General features: G+C 41.1%; 1 protein-coding gene and 1 pseudogene across 47 annotated transcripts in view; one reads left to right on the top strand and one right to left on the bottom strand.

Annotated features, from left to right (window-relative positions):
- SPIDR (scaffold protein involved in DNA repair) overlaps nucleotides 1–19,093 on the bottom strand; it is a 484,346-nt gene that overhangs the window by 176,534 nt on the left and 288,719 nt on the right. The window lies entirely within an intron of this gene.
- Nucleotides 17,877–19,009, top strand: LOC102118646 (small ribosomal subunit protein eS4, X isoform-like; annotated as a pseudogene).

Below are 19,093 nucleotides of genomic sequence, written 5' to 3'. Positions count from 1 at the left end.
GAGAGATAAAGGCTAGACTGAAAGTGCATCCAGGCTGGATGGGTAAGAGAATGCTGGAGAGGTAAGGTTTGGCGGGGATGAAGGGTGGGACAGAGGCACAGGAGTAGGAATAAGTCTCTTCCCTGTTCTCTTCCTTTCTCCCCACATCCTATAACTTTAAACAAATCTATACACATTCACAAATGGGGAAAGCTGAGTCCTTTGCTGCCAAAATGAAACAGTGGCAACCACAAGGGCAGTTGATTCTGGAGTCTTCAGCCTTCCGACACCCAGAAGCAACAGTGTCGGCAAAGGCAGTTACCTCAGGTGACAATGACATCTGTCAGCTTTTCTCCGCTGACTTTGAGGTGGAGCGCCCTGTGTGTTTGGTCCTACCAGTGAACCCTGCCTCCATGGGGGCTGAGGGTGCAGAGGAGAGAGAAATCCTTTCACAAAGACCAGGCAAGCCCTTCAGGCAATGCCCTGTCCAGTGCCCCACAGCATGTCCATTGTTCTCATTTTACCCCTGAAGGAAACCAAGGACTTTGATGTCCTCAGGCTCAAAACTGAAAATTCACAACCTCCATCACTGACCGTTACACAGGTAATATTAAAATCAACAAAAACTATTTAAAATTAGATATCTTTTTAAACCAATGAAATGTTATGACATCAATAAGATGGTCACAAATACCATCCGAGGAATGGGGAAATCTACATTATATAATGCCAAATGGCAAGAGGAAAAGAAAATTACGTCTAGGGCTACAGTTGTTAACTAGGTGAAATTATACTTATTATATGCAGATGTGATCACTCTAAGATACATATATACATGTACAGGAAGCATAAGAGATAAGAGAAATCTTTTTCTGGTTATAAAAGTAATAAGTGAACAATATAAAAAACTTGGAACATCGGAAAAGAAAGGAGGAAAAAAATCACAAGGCAGACAACCGAACACTCGTGTAATTCCCTCACCTCATTCTTTGAACATATTTTGTGGTTTGTAGTCATGCTTTACCAACAAAATTCAGTATTCCATGTCTCAATATTATTTATATTATTATAATTTTTTAATTATTATATTATATTTATTTATATTATTATAATGTGTCAGTTATTGTACATGTTATACAAGGCTATATGTTGACCCATAGTAACCCTTACATATAGGATGGGCATAAGAAGGGCAGCCACTGGGAGAGATGGTGCAAGGGACTCAGGGAAGAGGGCGAGAAAGTTGCCAGAGGGAGATGGGGGAGGATCCCAGCAGGGGCAGGGGTGGGCACTGCAGTTAGACTAGCAAGTCAGAAATGGCAAAGGTACAGAGAAGGCAAAAAGGATGCAAGCTGGAAAAAGCCAATGGATTTAAAAGTTAGTTGGTCAGAGACTGACTGCTGAGCAGCCACTCTCAGCAGAGAAGTTGCAGCTAAAGATCTACCGCAGTGGGCTGAGAACGGTATATGAAATCTGCACACAGTGGAGAGAGGCTGCTGGCAGCTTCTTTTTTTTTTTTTTTTTTTTTTTTTTTTTTGAGACGGAGTCTCGCTCTGTAGCCCAGGCTGGAGTGCAGTAGCCGGATCTCAGCTCACTGCAAGCTCCGCCTCCCGGGTTTACGCCATTCTCCTGCCTCAGCCTCCAGAGTAGCTGGGACTACAGGCACCGCCACCTCGCCCGGCTAGTTTTTTTTTGTATTTTTTAGTAGAGACGGGGTTTCACGGTGTTCGCCAGGATGGTCTCGATCTCCTGACCTCGTGATCCGCCCGTCTCGGCCTCCCAAAGTGCTGGGATTACAGGCTTGAGCCACCGCGCCCGGCCATGCTGGCAGCTTCTTCAAGTGGTTGAGGGAGGTGTCCTGAGGCCTGGCTTAAGGGGACACAGCTCAGAGGGAGAAGCAAATGAGCAAGGTGCTGAACAGGTTTGGGATTAAATGTTAAATCAGTTCTGCTTGGAGGCTCCAGGTGGAAACTCTGAAAGAAATCCAATACTCTAATTGAGAAATACTTCTACCTGCTATGCTGCCACACAGACAGACATGACACTTCATAGACTCTGGCAGTACAGCCTGGGTCTCACTTGAACATATGTGCCATGGGGGAAGTCATTAAAACAACAGTAAAAATTTTAGGCCACTAATGTTCCATGGCAGGCATTGTGCCAGGCATTCTGCTGCTTTATCCAGTGGAGCATCCCAGCGGCTCCATGAAGGAGATGCTATTATTAGCACAAGTTTAAAGTTGAGGAAGCTGACAACCTGGCAAACTGGAATGAAGAAGCTAGGCGTGAACTACCTCTGCCTTAGGTAATCTAACGCTATACCCAGAAAGGGGGCCCTGGGGTCACCGAAGAATGAAACAGTTTCATTGTGCAGCAGAGCACAGAAGGGACCATTCAAAATGAAATGTGTATGTCTTTGGAGGAAAATACGCACAGATGCTAACCCTTAAAGTGGCAAAATGTGGGAGTCTCTATGGACTTAAAATAGCTAGATCACCCTATGATCCATATAAAGGAAGGATAGGAGAACAGCAAGGCAAAAGAAGTATTTTCTGATTATGAAGGTCATAAATGGCCATTATAGATAACTTAGAAAAACAAAAAAAGTAAAAGAAGAAAAAATCATCATCAGCCAGACAGGCACAATGAATATGTAATTCTGTAGGAACATGTAAAAGCAGTTACACTGGGTTTCTGGGACTTTTGTACCTGAGCAAACCCAGGAGATTCTGGTGGACCGCTTCTACAGTCTGAATTTATGAGCAGAAACTGGAAGGCTTTTCAGGGAACTGAGGACTCGAAACAACAGCCAGCTACAAGAGGACAGCTGCAGGCGGGACAAAGGGAAAAGGGCACACCAGGCTACCCAGTGCCCAAAGACACAAGGATAGAGCTGGTGAGGGATTAATTTGGGGCTTCCAGAAAAGATGCTGGGCCTAAGAATCTGTACAGACAGTGGAGAGGAGAAGTCTTCCCTTGGCCTACCAGCACTATATGTGAAAGTGATATTGGAAAAGAGTCAAGATTGTAAAAATATCCCACAAGGTGAAAGAACAGCCATTCCTATCAGAAGAGCTGGGCAAATGCCAAGTTTCACACTGACAGTTGCATCTCATAGTCAAAGAGCTAATACCAGGGAAAATGATGAAATGCTCTTTAATTCAGCCAACAAAATGACCACTTTTGATAAGATGTATGGCTTGTCAATATAAGCACACCTGTCAGGTGTGGCCTATCAACATAAGCAAGGAAATTTTAGGGTATCTATGTCTGTTTTCCCAAAGGGAATACATCTTTCACTTTAAGCATATAACATTATGTTAATGTTATTCTTATCAGCAGGTCGTCTTTCACAAATTACTTAAAAGTGAGACCAGCAATCAGTTTCTGTTTGTATTTGCTAAAGTCAACCTGCTCAGAAAGAGAAAACCTGGATTTGGGTCAGGGAAGATATATGATGCAACCATATAGAGTCTTTCCTACCAATTATTTCATAATGTATTTCACTTCATGTTCTTCAAAAAGGAAGCAAGGAACATGGTACCACATGCGACTGCCCCTTGTTCTCATCTTTAAACCCACTCCAATAGGCACAGGGGACACTTCTGGGTCAAACCATACCTGAGACTCCTGTCTTCTCAACAACATTTGCATTTAAAAAAGGCCCCACGAATTATCAGGATCACCCCTCCTAAGAAGAATGTACAATTGCTTCTTTATGCTGCATGGACACTTGCAGACAGGCAAGGAAAGACCTGGGTAACTGGATGACCATCTCACAGGGGAGGGGGTCAGGAGCTGAGGAAGGAGGACACTTGTGTGTTCCAATCTGGTCAACTGGACTGTGCAAATCTTCTGTTTCCAATGGAACACACATATGTAAGGAAGACAGTAACAGCCAGGCAGGGCATAGCAACTTTAGTCAGAGGGCACATTGGTATATACTTATAGATAGTTAAACGCAACACATTTGTTCAGTACTGAATTGTTATTATTCCAATTGTTAGTATATTACTTTAAAATGTCCACTATTTATGCAAGTGAGTTTTTTAACCTCTGTATGACTAAACTGTTTTTATTTTCCTTTTATATTACACATTGGTTGTTTAAAGGAACACTCCAAAATGAACTAGTGACAAACTAGAGAAATGAAACAAGAGCAAACATTCTTTGAAGACTAAAACCAGCAACCACAAAGGATGTTAAAATCTACAGATAAGGGCCAGATACAGCACAAGACTCATCACTGCCTATTTCACTGGCTCGTTACAAGGTTAATTTGGAATTCAAACTTATGTTTAAAAAACGGTGAAGCTGGGCCAGCACGGTGGCTCACGTCTGTAATCCCAGCACTTTGGGAGGCCAAGGGCGGGGGGATCACAAGGTCAGATCGAGACTCATCCTGGCTAACACAGTGAAATCCTGTCTCTACTAAAAATACAAAAAAATTAGCTGGGTGTGGTGGTGGGCGCCTGTTGTCCCAGCTACTCGGGAGGTTGAGGCGGGAGAATGGTGTGAACCCAGGAGGCAGAGCTTGCAGTGAGCTGAGATCATGCCACTGCACTCCAGCCTGGGCAACAGAGCAAGACTCCTCAAAAAAACAAAGAAACAAACAAACAAAAAAGGTGAAGCTAGTTACTTATCCAGGGTTTGTGAAGACAATCACCATTCACAAATGCTGAGTGTAACCTTAACTTACTCATTATCTACTGGTATCTTGCTGGAACACTGCAGAACCTATCCTCTTTGGGGGGAAATAATTTGTGTTCAATTGTAGCTACAAAAAGACTCAAGATATATGCTTTATATTTATATGATATAAATATTCCATCAGAGCTCAAGAAAAGAGCTCCGTTTAAAAAAATACATTAGATCTACTATATAACAGTGCACCCAGGCTGGCTCTTTTCTTTTTTTAAACAAGTTTTATTTTCTTGTAGATTCAGGGGATACACGTGCAGGTTTGTTAAATGAGCACATTGCATGATGCTGATGTTTGGGCTTCTACTGATGCTGTCACCTCAACAGTGAACGCAGTACCCAATAAGTAGCTTTTCAACCTTGCCCTCCTCCCTCCCTCCCCTCTTGCAGTTTCCATTGTTCATTATTCCTATCTTTATGTACATGTGTACCCAGTATTTAGTTTCCACTAACAAGTGATTATATGTGGTGTTTGGTTGTGTTTCTGCATTAATTCACTTAGGATACTGGCCTCCAGCTGCATCCATGTTCCTGCAAAGGCCACTGATACCAATTTTTATGGCTGCGAAGTATTCCACGGTGTGTATGTACCACATTTTCTTTATCTAGTCCACTGCTACAGGGCACTCAGGCTGACTCCAGGTCTTTGCTATTGTGAATAACAGTATAGCCCATTTCTACACAGAAGCATTAAAGTACAAAACTGGCTTCTTTAAATAAATTAAAGAACACAAAAGTCTTGTGCATATCTCAAAAGGTCTTAATTGTCTTTAGCAATACGCCAAAGGTTCATGAACTAGAAATGAGATGAGTCTACTTATACACAATGTTGGCCAACAACATTATTTAAGTATTTAAGAGATAGCCAGGCATAGTGTGGTCTTCAGGCTGTGTAGGAAGGGTTAAGCCAACACTTGTTTTTGCCCTCCAGGTTATTCACATTTTAATATAGTAACAATGAATAGCCTAGCATGTTTTTTAAAAATAAGAAATATATACACCAAAGATTATATAATCAGTTTCTGACTTGCATCCAGTTTAGGACATACCCAAACAGGTACACAGATTAGCATGAAAGACTTTGCCATATGACGCTCATTATCCCCTCACAACTGCCCTTCTTGTTATCAGTTCAGAACAGAGGCACAGCAACTGGCCTGGATAGGCGCCTTCTCTAAGACGGCATCCAGACTTAGGTTCCTAGGGTTCAGGAATGTTTTTCTAATTTATTCAGATATGCCTGCCCCATTAGTACCTAAAGTTGGTCCCTTTTTTTCCATCTTCACCTTCTCTCCACTTCATGAGGACATTCTACAGCATCTGAACTTGATTCAAAATTATTTTTCTCAGAGAAATAATATTATAAATGTGGCTATGAGGAGCTGAAGTCCCATTATCAGTAAAATGTTATAATGCATTAGTATAAAACAGACTTTTGGGGACTGGCCTGGGAATGCAGCTATGATTTCTACTGCTGTTCTCTGGGAAAATGCAGTCTAAGTTCTAAGCAAAGAACTTTTGGGAAACAACCTGTTCATACTTAAAGGTGTGTCCTTTGAAATCAGAAAGCAAAAAGTAGCAAAGGGGGGGGCATAAAAACACCTTAATTTATATTTACTATGCTGGCTGGGTGTGGTGGTTCACACCTGGAATCTCAGCATTTTGAGAGGGAGAAGTGGGAGGGCTGCTTGAGGCCAGGAGTTCAAGACAAGCCTAGACAACATACCCCTTCTCTATAAAAAATTTAAAAAAATTATCTGGGCATGGTGTCATGCACCTGTAGTCTCAGCTACTCAGGAGGCTGAGGGGGGCTGATCACATCAGCCCAGGAGTCCAAGGCTGCAGTAAACTGTGATTGTGCCACTACACTCCACTCTGTGCAAAACAAAGCAAGACCCCATCGCTATAAAAAACAAAAATGAAATAAGAAAATAAACTTACTAAGTTTTACTCCTCATTCCATGACCTGTGATGACAACTAATCCTAAATATCCACCTACAGACTTAAATTACAACATGTAGTTTAGGCATTATAGGTTGCTGGCTAACCAAAGGATTTCATTTCTCAAGTAATGTGAAGGCCAGAGATGTTACTATGATACATGTATTCCAGAAAACATAAAGCAGTTTTTTTAGCCCAAGTACCTAGGTCTCAGACAATAGTTCTGGCTTGGAAGCAATACTTAATTTGCAGGTAAAGCCCCAGATTAAACCCAGTGTCTCTAGAGTAGAATGAAGCCAATGAATGGAAGGAAGAGGTGAGGTAGACTGAGATTCAGTATGGAACAATCATTAGGGAAGCTAAGCCAGTGAAAAAAAATTGCACATCCAGCCAGCCAGCCCCACTGAGGCCATCTAAGATCAGCCAGCTATCTTCAGATCTCAGTTGTGGTTCTATGCTTGAAGCTGCTAGGCCTATGGGCTAATTCTCATTGTCTGGCTTCTCTTTGGCCTAGCAAGATGGAAAATTGTCCCTGGCTGACAATAGATAATGAATGTAACAGGAGTTGGTATGGCATTCAGGGAGCATTAGAAATTGGGCACCTGTGTAGGGTCATATAAAAACTCATTAACATGCCTATACCGTCTTTAAAATCTTAAGACAACTAAGAGTTTTTGTTTCTGTTATTTTGTTTAGTTCCCAGAACAACCCTGTCAGACAGACAGACTATTGTCAACATTCTGACTTGATGAATGAAAAAGTAAGGCTCTGAGAACTGTCCAAAATTTCTTTGCTGGAACTGACAGTGTGGTATTCTTTCCATGTTACTGTGATTTCTACCAGATGAAGTAAGAACCCACATTCATAGAGTGGCTTGATAGCCATCCCCTTGAGAATGTCTCACTGGCCACTGAGAGGTCATGTATACAGAAAATCACACGTCTTCCTTCCCAAAAAGGCACATCATATAGTGCAACATGCCCCACTCCCAGCCCCAACTATTAGCACCTCCATTAAAATGGAATATACACAGGAAGGAACATGAGTTCCATTATACTTTAGTTGTTAACAGTATAGATTTTTAAAAAATTACTTATTCTATTGCTCAATTTTTGAGGAACCAAATTAAAAGTTACTAGATTATATTATTATACACAAGTATCTATCTCTCAATTCCTTTTGTAGATTGTGTCTATTTCCCCAATGAGATTTTAGTGATGCAAGGGACTGGAGTTGCATCTTCTATTTATTTCATCTCTACAGTACGCAACAAGTGCTAGGCACATCCTAGGCAGGAAGAGATACATACTGGAATGAATGTTTCTCAGTTCTTTCAGAAAGCGATTCTTATCTTGGAATTGTTATTTTACGGCAATAAAGTGGCATGGCTGGATTCATTTCTAACATATTCTAATTGCTTTATTTCTAGGAGTCCATATACAGCTTCTAAAATCTACCCTTTAGGACAAAGAATGATCATTAAGTACAGAGTGGGAGAAAGGCTAGCAAAACAGAGATAGAAGACAGAACGAAAAGGAACAGACTATACCACTTGTTTACTCATAAGTACTCTAGGTTAGATCAAGACTAAGATTTAAGAAAAAAAATTTGCTATTAATTTCTAGACCAAGATCCGGAAGCATAAAAGTCTGGTATTTCCAAATGATCAAAATTACAGGCCACCTGCTTTTGAAAATTTAACTGGGCAACATGTATTTAAACACAAAGAGGAGAGGAGGAACCAAGATGGCTGAATAGGAACAGCTCCAATCTACAGCTCCAAGCGTGAAAAATGCAGAAGACAGGTGATTTCTGCATTTCCAACTGAGTTACTGGGTTCATCTCACTGGGGCTTGTCAGACAGTGGGTGCAGCCCACGAAGTGTGACCTGAAGCAGGGCGGGGCACTGCCTCACCCATGAAGCAGAAGGGGTTGGGGAATTCCCTTTCCTAGGAAGGGTAGCAGTGATAGATGGTACCTGGAAAATCGGGACACTACCACCCTAATATTGCGCTTTTTGAAAAGTCTTAGCAAACAGCATACCAGGAGATTATATCCGTGCCTGGCTCGGAGGGTTCCACGCCCACGGAGCCTAGTTCACTGCCAGCACACCAGTCTGAGATCGAACTGCAAGGCCGCAGCAAGGCTGGGTGAGGGGCGTCCGCCACTCTTGTGGCTTGAGTAGGTAAACAGAGTGCCGGGAAGCTTGAACTGGCTGGAGCCCACCTCAGCTCAATGAGGCCTGCCTGCCTCTGTAGACTCCACCTCTGGGGGCAGGGCACAGCTGAACAAAGGGCAGCAGAAACTTCTGCAGACTTAAACGTCCCTGTCTGACGGCTTTGAAGAGAGTAGTGGTTCTCTCAGCACAGAGTTTCAGATCTGAGAACGGACAGACTGCCTCCTCAGGTAGGTCCCTCACTCTCGAGTAGCCTAACTGGGAGACACCTCCCAGTAGGGGATGACTGACACCACATACAGCTGGGTGCCTCTCTGAGACGAAGCTTCCAGAGGAAGAATCAGGCAGCAACATTTGCTGTTCTGCAATGTATTTGCTGCTCTGCAGCCTCTGCTGGTGATACCCAGGCAAACAGGGTCTGGAGTGGACCTCCAGCAAACTCCAACAGACCTGCAGCTGAGGGTCCTGAGTGTTAGAAGGAAAACTTAACAAACAAAAAGGACATCCACACCAAAATCCCATCAGTATGTCACCATCATCAAATACCAAAGGTAGATAAAACCACAAAGATGGGGAGAAACCAGAGCACAAAAGCAGAAAATTCTAAAAATCAGAGCGCCTCTCCTCCTCCAAAGGAAGACAGCCCCTCGCCAGCAACGGAACAAACCTGGACGGAAAATGACTTTGACGAGTTGAGAGAAGAAGGCTTCAGACAATCGGTAATAAACTTCTCCGAGCTAAAGGAGGATGTTCGAACCCATTGCAAGGAAGCTAAAAACCTTGAAAAAAGATTAGACGAATGGCTAACTATAATAAACTGTGTAGAGAAGACCTCAAATGACCTGATGGAGCTGAAAACCACGGCACAAGAACTATGTGACACATGCAAAAGCTTCAGTAGCCGACTGGATCAAGTGAAAGAAAGGGTATCAGTGATTGAAGACCAAATGAATGAAATGAAGCGAGAAGAGAAGTTTAGAGAAAAAAGAGGAAAAAGAAACAAACAAAGCCTCCAAGAAATATGGGACTATGTGAAAACACCAAATCTACGCCTGACTGGTGTACCAGAAGAGTGATGGGGAGAATGGAACCAAGTTGGAAAACACTCTGCAGGATATTATCCAGGAGAACTTCCCCAACCTAGCAAGGCAGGCCAACATTCAAAATCGGGAAATACAGAGACCACCACAAAGATACTCCTCGAGAAGAGCAACTCGAACACACATAATTATCAGATTCACCAACGTTGAAATGAAGGAAAAAATGTTAAGGGCAGCCAGAGAGAAAGCTCGGGTTACTCACAAAGGGAAGCCCATCAGACTAACAGCGGATCTCTTGGCAGAAACTCTACAAGTCAGAAGAGAGTGGGGGCCAATATTCAACAGGCTTAAAGAAAAGAATTTTCAACCCAGAATTTCATATCCAGCCAAACTAAGTTTCATAAGTGAAGGAGAAATAAAATACTTTACAGAAAAGCAAATGCTGAGAGATTTTGTCACCACCAGGCCTGCCCTACAAGAGCTCCTGAGGGAAGCACTAAACATGGAAAGGAACGACCGGTACCAGCCACTGCAAAAACATGCCGAAATGTAAAGACCATCAATGCTAGGAAGAGACTGCATCAACTAATGAGCAAAATAACCAGCTAACATCATAAGGACAGGATTAAGCTCACACATCACAATGTTAACCTTAAAGGTAAATTGGCTAAATGCTACAATTAAAAGACACAGACTGGCAAACTGGATAAAGAGTCAAGACCCATCAGTTTGCTGTATTCAGGAGACCCATCTCACATGCACAGACACACATAGGCTCAAAATAAAGGGATAGAGGAAGATCTACCAAGCAAATGGAGAACAAAGAAAAGCAGGGTTGCAATCCTAGTCTCTGATAAAACAGACTTTAAACCATCAAAGATCAAAAGACACAAAGAAGGCCATTACATAATGGTAAAGGGATCAATTCATCAGGAAGAGCTAACTATCCTAAATATATATGCACCCAATATAGGAGCACCCAGATTCATAAAGCAAGTCCTTAGAGACTTACAAAGAGACTTAGACTCCCATACAATAATAATGGGAGACTTTAACACCCCACTATCAACATTAGACAGATCAACGAGACAGAAAGTCAAGAGGGATATCCAGGAATTGAACTCAGCTCTGCACCAAGCAGATCTATTAAACATCTACAGAACTCTCCACCACAAATCAACAGAAGATATATTCTTTTCAGCACCACTCGCACTTATTCCAAAATTGACCACATAGTTGGAAGTAAAGCACTCCTCAGCAAACGTAAAAGAAGAGAAAGTATAACAAACTGTCTCTCAGACCACAGGGCAATCAAACTAGAACTTAGGATTAAGAAACTCAATCAAAACCGCTCAACTACATGGAAACTGAACAACCTGCTCCTGAATGACTACTGGGTACATCACGAAATGAAGGCAGAAATTAAGATGTTTTCTGAAACCAATGAGAACAAAGACACAACATACCAGAATCTCTGGGACACATTTAAAACAGTGTATAGAGGGAAATGTATAGCACTAAATGCCCACAACAGAAAGCAGGAAAGATCTAAAATCGACACCCTAACATTACAACTAGAAGAACTAGAGAAGCAAGAGCAAACACATTCAAAAGCTAGCAGAAGGCAAGAAATAACTAAGATTAGAGCAGAACTGAAGGAGATAGCGACAAAAAATACCCTTCAAAAAAATCAATGAATCCAGGAGCTACTTTTTTGAAAAGATCAACAAAATTGATAGACTGCTAGCAAGACTAATGAAGAAGAAAAGAGAGAAGAATCAAATAGACATAATAAAAAATGATAAAGGGGATATCAACACCGATCCCACAGAAATACAAACTACCATCAGAGAATACTATAAACACCTCTACACAAATAAACTAGAAAATCTAGAAGAAACAGATAAATTCCTGCACACATACACCCTCCCAAGACTAAACCAGGAAGAAGTTGAATCCCTGAATAGACCAATAACAGGCTCTGAAATTGAAGCAAGAATTAATAGTCTACCAACCAAAAAAAGTCCAGGACCAGTCAGATTCACAGCCAAATTCTACCAGCAGTACAAAGAGGAGCTGGTACCATTCCTTCTGAAACTATTCCAATCAATAGAAAAAGAGGGAATCCTCCCTAACTCATTTTATGAGGCCAGCATCATCCTGATACCAAAGCCTGGCAAAGACACAACAGAAAAGGAGAATTTTAGATCAATATCTCTCATGAACATCTATGTGAAAATCCTCAATAAAATACTGGCAAACCGAAACCAGCAGCACATCAAAAAGCTTATCCACCATGATCAAGTGGGCTTCATGCCTGGGATGCAAGGCTGGTTCAACATACGCAAATCAATAAATGTAAACCATCACATAAACAGAACCAAAGAAAAAAACCACATGATTAGCTCAATAAATGCAGAAAAGGCCTTCAACAAAATTCAACAGCCCTTCATGCTAAAAACTCTCAATAAGGTAGGTAGTGATGCAAACAATGAGAGCTATTTATGACGAAACCACAGCCAATATCACACTGAATGGGCAAAAGCTGGAAGCCTTCCCTTTGAAAACTGGCACAACACATGGATGCCCTCTCTCACTACTCCTATTCAACATAGTGTTGGAAGTTCTGGCTAGGGCAATCAGGCAAGAGAAAGAAATCAAGGGTATTCAGTTAGGAAAAGAAGAAGTCAAATTGTCCTTGTTTGCAGATGACATGATTGTATATTTAGAAAACCCCATTGTCTCAGCCCAAAATCTCCTTAAGCTGATAAGCAACTTCAGCAAAGTCTCAGGATACACAATCAATGTGGAAAAATCACTAGCATTCTTATACACCAGTAACAGAGAGCCAAATCATGAATGAACTCCCATTCACAACAGCTTCAAAGAGAATAAAATACCTAGGAATCCAACTTACAAGGGATGTAAAGGACCTCTTCAAGGAGAACTACAAACCACTGCTCAGTGAAATAAAAGAGGACACAAAGAAATGGAAAAACATACCATGCTCATGGATAGGAAGAATCAATATCGTGAAAATGGTCATACTGTCCAAGGTAATTTATAGATTCAATGCCATCCCCATGAAGCTACCAATGACTTTCTTCACAGAATTGGAAAAAACTACTTTAAAGTTCATATGGAACCAAAAAAGATCCTGCACGCCAAGACAATCCTAAGCCAAGAGAACAAAGCTGGAGGCATAACGCTATCTGACTTCAAACTATATTACAAGGCTGCAGTAATAAAACAGCATGGTACTGGTACCAAAACAGAGATATAGACCAATGGAACAGAACAGATTCCTCAGAAATAATACCACACATCTACAACCACCTGATCTTTGACAAACCTGAGAGAAACAAGAAATGGGGAAAGAATTCCCTATTTAATAAATGGTGTTGGGAAAACTGGCTAACCATATATGTAGAAAGCTGAAACTGGATCCCTTCCTTACACCTCATACAAAAATTAATTCAAGTGGGATTAGAGACTTAAATGTTAGACCTAAACCCATAAAAACCCTAGAAGAAAACCTAGACAATATCATTCAGGACACTGGCATGGGCAAGGACTTCATGTCTAAAACACCAAAAGCAATGGCAACAAAAGCCAGAATTGACAAATGGGATCTAATTAAAGTAAAGAGCTTCTGCACAGCAAAAGAAACTACCATCAGAGTGAACAGGCAATCTACAGAATGGGAGAAAATTTTTACAATCTACCCTTCAGACAAAGGGCTAATATGCAGAATCTACAAAGAAGTTAAACAAATTTACGAAAAAAAAACAAACAACCCCATCAAAAAGTGGGCAAAGGCCATGAACAGACACTTCTAAAAAGAAGACATTTATGTAGCAACCGACACATTAAAAAATGTTCATCATCACTAGCCATCAGAGAAATGCAAATCAAAACCACAATGAGATACCATCTCACACCAGTTAGAATCGTGATCATTAAAAAGTCAGGAAACAACAGGTGCTGGAGAGGATGTGGAGAAATAGGAACACTTTTACACTGCTGGTCGGACTGTAAACTAGTTCAACCATTGTGGAAGACAGTGTGGCGACTCCTGAAGGATCTAGAACTAGAAATACCATTTGACCCAGCCATCCTGTCACTGGGTATATATCCAAAGGATTATAAATCATGCTGCTATAAAGACACATGCACACGTATGCTTATTGCGGCACCATTCACAATAGTAAAGACTTGGAACCAACCCAAATGTCCATCAATGATAGACTGGATGATGAAAATGTGGCACATATACACCATGGAATACTATGCAGCCATAAAAAAGGATTAGTTCATGTCCTTTGTAGGGACATGGATGAAGCTGGAAACCATCATTTGAACAAACTATCCCAAGGACAGAAAACCAAATATTGCATGTTCTCACTCATAGGTGGGAATTGAACAATGAGAACACTTGGACACAGGGTGGGGAACATCACACGCTGGAGCCTGTCGTGGAGTAGGGGGAGAGGGGAGGGACAGTATTAGTATGTAAATTATGAGTTAATGGGTGCAGCACACCAACATGGCACATGTATACATATGTAACAAACCTGCACGTTGTGCACATGTACCCTAGAACTTAAAGTATAATAAAAAAATAAATAGATGAACAAAAAGAGGAATGAGGATATTCAAACACACAAGAAAGAATATTTCCAGTTGTCTCCTAAAATGATTTTTAATTAGTCCTTTCATCATTCTTACTTTTCCCTTTTGTTCTGTTTTTTGAGATGAAGTTTAGCTCTGTTGCCCAGGTCGGAGTGCAGTGGTGCAATTGCAGCTTACTGCAACTTCTGCCTCCCAGGTTCAAGTGATTCTCTTGCCTCAGCCTCCCGAGTAGCTGGGATTACAGGCACCTGCCACCACGCCCAGCTAATTTTTGTATTTTTAGTAGAGACAGGGTTTTACCATGTTGGCCAGGCTGGTCTCGAACTCCTGACCTCAGGTGATCCACCAGCCTCAGCCTCCCAAAGTGCTGGGATTACAGGTGTGAGTCACCACACTCAGTCTATTTTTACTTTAAAAAGCTTAAAATATCATCTATTTACTTTATTCTATTTTCTTCCCTTGTGTTAATGTGCATAGCAGACTTAATCACTGCATATGTAATTATCAATTCACTTCATCTGTATAATTCATGTACCCCAAGTCCATACTTTATCATATTAATTATTGAGTTTTAATTTAAGGCAAAAGCTACTTTTTCTTATCTTCTAATTAATAATAGAAAAATGACAGAAACATTTCCAAACACTTGGAAACTAAACAACACACTCCAAAATATCTATGGGTCAAACAGGAAGTCTCAGGAAATTAAAAAAAAAAAAAAAAACATTAAACTGAATGAAAATGAAAAGATTACATATCAGAATTGGTGGGAAGTAGCGAGAGCAATGCTGAGAAAGAATTTTATAGGGCTGATGTTGGCCTCATCCTGATACCAAAGCCTGGCAGAGACACAACAAAAAAAGAGAATTTTAAACCAATATCCCTGATGAACATCAATGCAAAAATCCTCAATAAAATACTGGCAAACCAGATCCAGCAGCACATTAAAAAGCTTATCCACCATGATCAAGTGGGCTTCCTCCCTGGGATGCAAGGCTGGTTCAACATTCGCAAATCAATAAACATAATCCAGCATATAAACAGAACCAAAGACAAGAACCACATGATTATCTCAATAGATGCAGAAAAGGCTTTTGACAAAATTCAACAGCCCTTCATGCTAAAAACGCTCAATAAATTCAGTATTGATGGAACGTACCTCAAAATAATAAGAGCTATTTATGACAAACCCACAGCCAATATCATACTAAATGGGCAAACTCTGGAAAAATTCCCTTTGAAAACTGGCACAAGACAGGGATGCCCTCTCTCACCACTCCTATTCAACATAGTGTTGGAAGTTCTGGCTAGGGCAATCAGGCAAGAGAAAGAAATCAAGGGTATTCAGTTAGGAAAAGAAGTCAAATGATACCTGTTTGCAGATGACATGATTGTATATTTAGAAAACCCCATTGTCTCAGCCCAAAATCTCCTTAAGCTGATAAGCAACTTCAGCAAAGTCTCAGGATACAAAATTAATGTGCAAAAATCACAAGCATTCTTATACACCAGTAACAGACAAACAGAGAGCCAAATCATGAATGAACTTCCATTCACAATTGCTTCAAAGAGAATCAAATACCTAGGAATCCAACTTACAAGGGATGTAAAGAACCTCTTCAAGGAGAACTACAAACCACTGCTCAGTGAAATAAAAGAGGACACAAACAAATGGAAGAACATACCATACTCATGGATAGGAAGAATCAATATCGTGAAAATGGCCATACTGCCCAAGGTAATTTATAGATTCAATGCCATCCCCATCAAGCTACCAATGAGTCTCTTCACAGAATTGGAAAAAACTGCTTTAAAGTTCATATGGAACCAAAAAAGAGCCCGCATGGCCAAGACAATCCTAAGTCAAAAGAACAAAGCTGGAGGCATCATGCTACCTGACTTCAAACTATACTACAAGGGTACAGTAACCAAAACAGCATGGTACTGGTACCAAAACAGAGATATAGACCAATGGAACAGAACAGAGGCCTCAGAAATAATACCACACATCTACAGCCATCTGATCTTTGACAAACCTGAGAGAAACAAGAAATGGGGAAAGAATTCCCTATTTAATAAATGGTGCTGGGAAAATTGGCTAGCCATAAGTAGAAAGCTGAAACTGGATCCTTTCCTTACTCCTTATACGAAAATTAATTCAAGATGGATTAGAGACTTAAATGTTAGACCTAATAACATAAAAACCCTAGAAGAAAATCTAGGTAGTACCATTCAGGACATAGGCATGTGCAAAGACTTCATGTCTAAAACACCAAAAGCAACGGCAGCAAAAGCCAAAATTGACAAATGGGATCTAATTAAACTAAAGAGCTTCTGCACAGCAAAAGAAACTACCATCAGAGTGAAGAGGCAACCTACAGAATGGGAGAAAATTTTTGCAATCTACTCATCTGACAAAGGGCTAATATCCAGAACCTATAAAGAACTCAAACAAATTTACAAGAAAAAAACAAACAACCCCATCAAAAAGTGGGCAAAGGATATGAACAGACATTTCTCAAAAGAAGACATTCATACAGCCAACAGACACATGAAAAAATGCTCATCATCACTGGCCATCAGAGAAATGCAAATCAAAACCACAATGAGATACCATCTCACACCAGTTAGAATGGCGATCATTAAAAAGTCAGGAAACAACAGGTGCTGGAGAGGATGTGGAGAAATAGGAACACTTTTACACTGTTGGTGGGATTGTAAACTAGTTCAACCATTATGGAAAACAGTATGGCGATTCCTCAAGGATCTAGAACTAGATGTACCATATGACCTAGCCATCCCATTACTGGGGATATACCCAAAGGATTATAAATCATGCTGCTATAAAGACACATGCACACGTATGTTCATTGCGGCACTATTCACAATAGCAAAGACTTGGAATCAACCCAAATGTCCATCAGTGACAGACTGGATTAAGAAAATGTGGCACATATACACCATGGAATACTGTGCAGCCATAAAAAAGGATGAGTTTGTGTCCTTTGTAGGGACATGGATGCAGCTGGAAACCATCATTCGCAGCAAACTATCACAAGAACAGAAAACCAAACACCGCATGTTCTCACTCATAGGTGGGAACTGAACAATGAGATCACTTGGACTCGGGAAGGGGGACATCACACACCGGGGCCTATCATGGGGAGGTGGGAGGGGGGAGGGATTGCATTGGGAGTTATACCTGATGTAAATGACGAGTTGTTGGGTGCTGACGAGTTGATGGGTGCAGCACAGCAACATGGCACAAGTATACATATGTAACAAACCTGCACGTTATGCACATGTACCCTAGAACTTAAAGTATAATAATAAAAAAAAAAAGAAAAAAAAAAGAATTTTATAGGGCTAAATGCATATATGAGCTCTTTCCGTGCCTAATGCAGCCATGGCTGGTGGTCCCAAGCAGCACCTAAAGCGGGTAGCAACTCCAAAACATTGGATGCTGGCTAAATTGCCCAGTGTGTTTGTTCATCGTCCATCCACCAGTCCCCAGAAGTTGACAGTGTCTCCCCATCATCATTTTCCTAAAGAACAGACTTAAGTATGCCTTGACAGGAGATGAAGTAAAGAAGATTTGTGGCCAGGCATGGCAGCTCATGCTTGTAATCCCAGTACTTTGGGAGGCCGATATGGGCGGATCACGAGGTCAAGAGATCGAGACCATCCTAGCCAACACGTTGAAACTGTGTCTCTACCAAAAATACAAAAATTAGCTGGGTGTGGTGGTGGGCGCCTGTAATCCCAGCTACTCAGGAGGCAGAGGCTGAGCCAGGAGAATTGATTAAAACCAGGAAGCGGAGGTTGCAGTGAGCCAAGATCACGCCATTGCACTCCAGCCTGGCAACAGAGCGAGACTCCATCTCAATAAATAAATAAATAAACAAATAAATAAATAAATATAAAGAAAGAGAGAAGATTTGCATGCAGTGGTTCATTAAGATCAATGGCAATGTTCAAACTGATACAACCCATCCCACTGGATTCACAGACGTCATGGGCATTGACTAGATAGGAGAGAATTTTCGTCTCATCTATGATACCAAGGGTTGCTTTGCTGTACATCGTATTACACCTGAAGAGCCCAAGTACAAATTGTGCAAAGTGAGAAAAATCTTCGTGGGCACAAAAAGAATCCCTCATCTGGTGACTCATGATGCTTGCATCATCTGCTACCCTGATCCCCTTCATCAAGGTGAATGATCCCATTCGGACTGAAATGGAAACTGGCAAGATCACTGATTTCATCAAGTTTGGCACTGGTAACCTGTGGATGGTGAATGGAGGTGCTAACTTGGAAAGAATTGGTGTCATCACCCACAGAGAAAGGCACCCTTGATCTTTTGATGTGGTTCACATAAAAGATGCCAATGGCAACAGCTTTGCCACCCGGCTTTCCAACATTTTTTCTACTGGCAAAGGCAACAAACCATGAATTTCTCTTCTCCGAGGAAAGGTATATGCCTCACCATTGCTGAAGAGAGAGACAAGAGACTGGCAGCCAAACAGAGCAGTGGGTGAAATGGTCTCTGGGTGACAGATTAGATCTTTGTACATAATTAAAAATAATGTGGCATGATTAATAAAAATAAATTTAAAAAATGT

Source organism: Macaca fascicularis, chromosome 8 (assembly GCF_037993035.2).
Source record: "Macaca fascicularis isolate 582-1 chromosome 8, T2T-MFA8v1.1".
NCBI lineage: Eukaryota > Metazoa > Chordata > Mammalia > Primates > Cercopithecidae > Macaca > Macaca fascicularis.
This window is presented reverse-complemented; position numbering and strand designations above follow the sequence as displayed.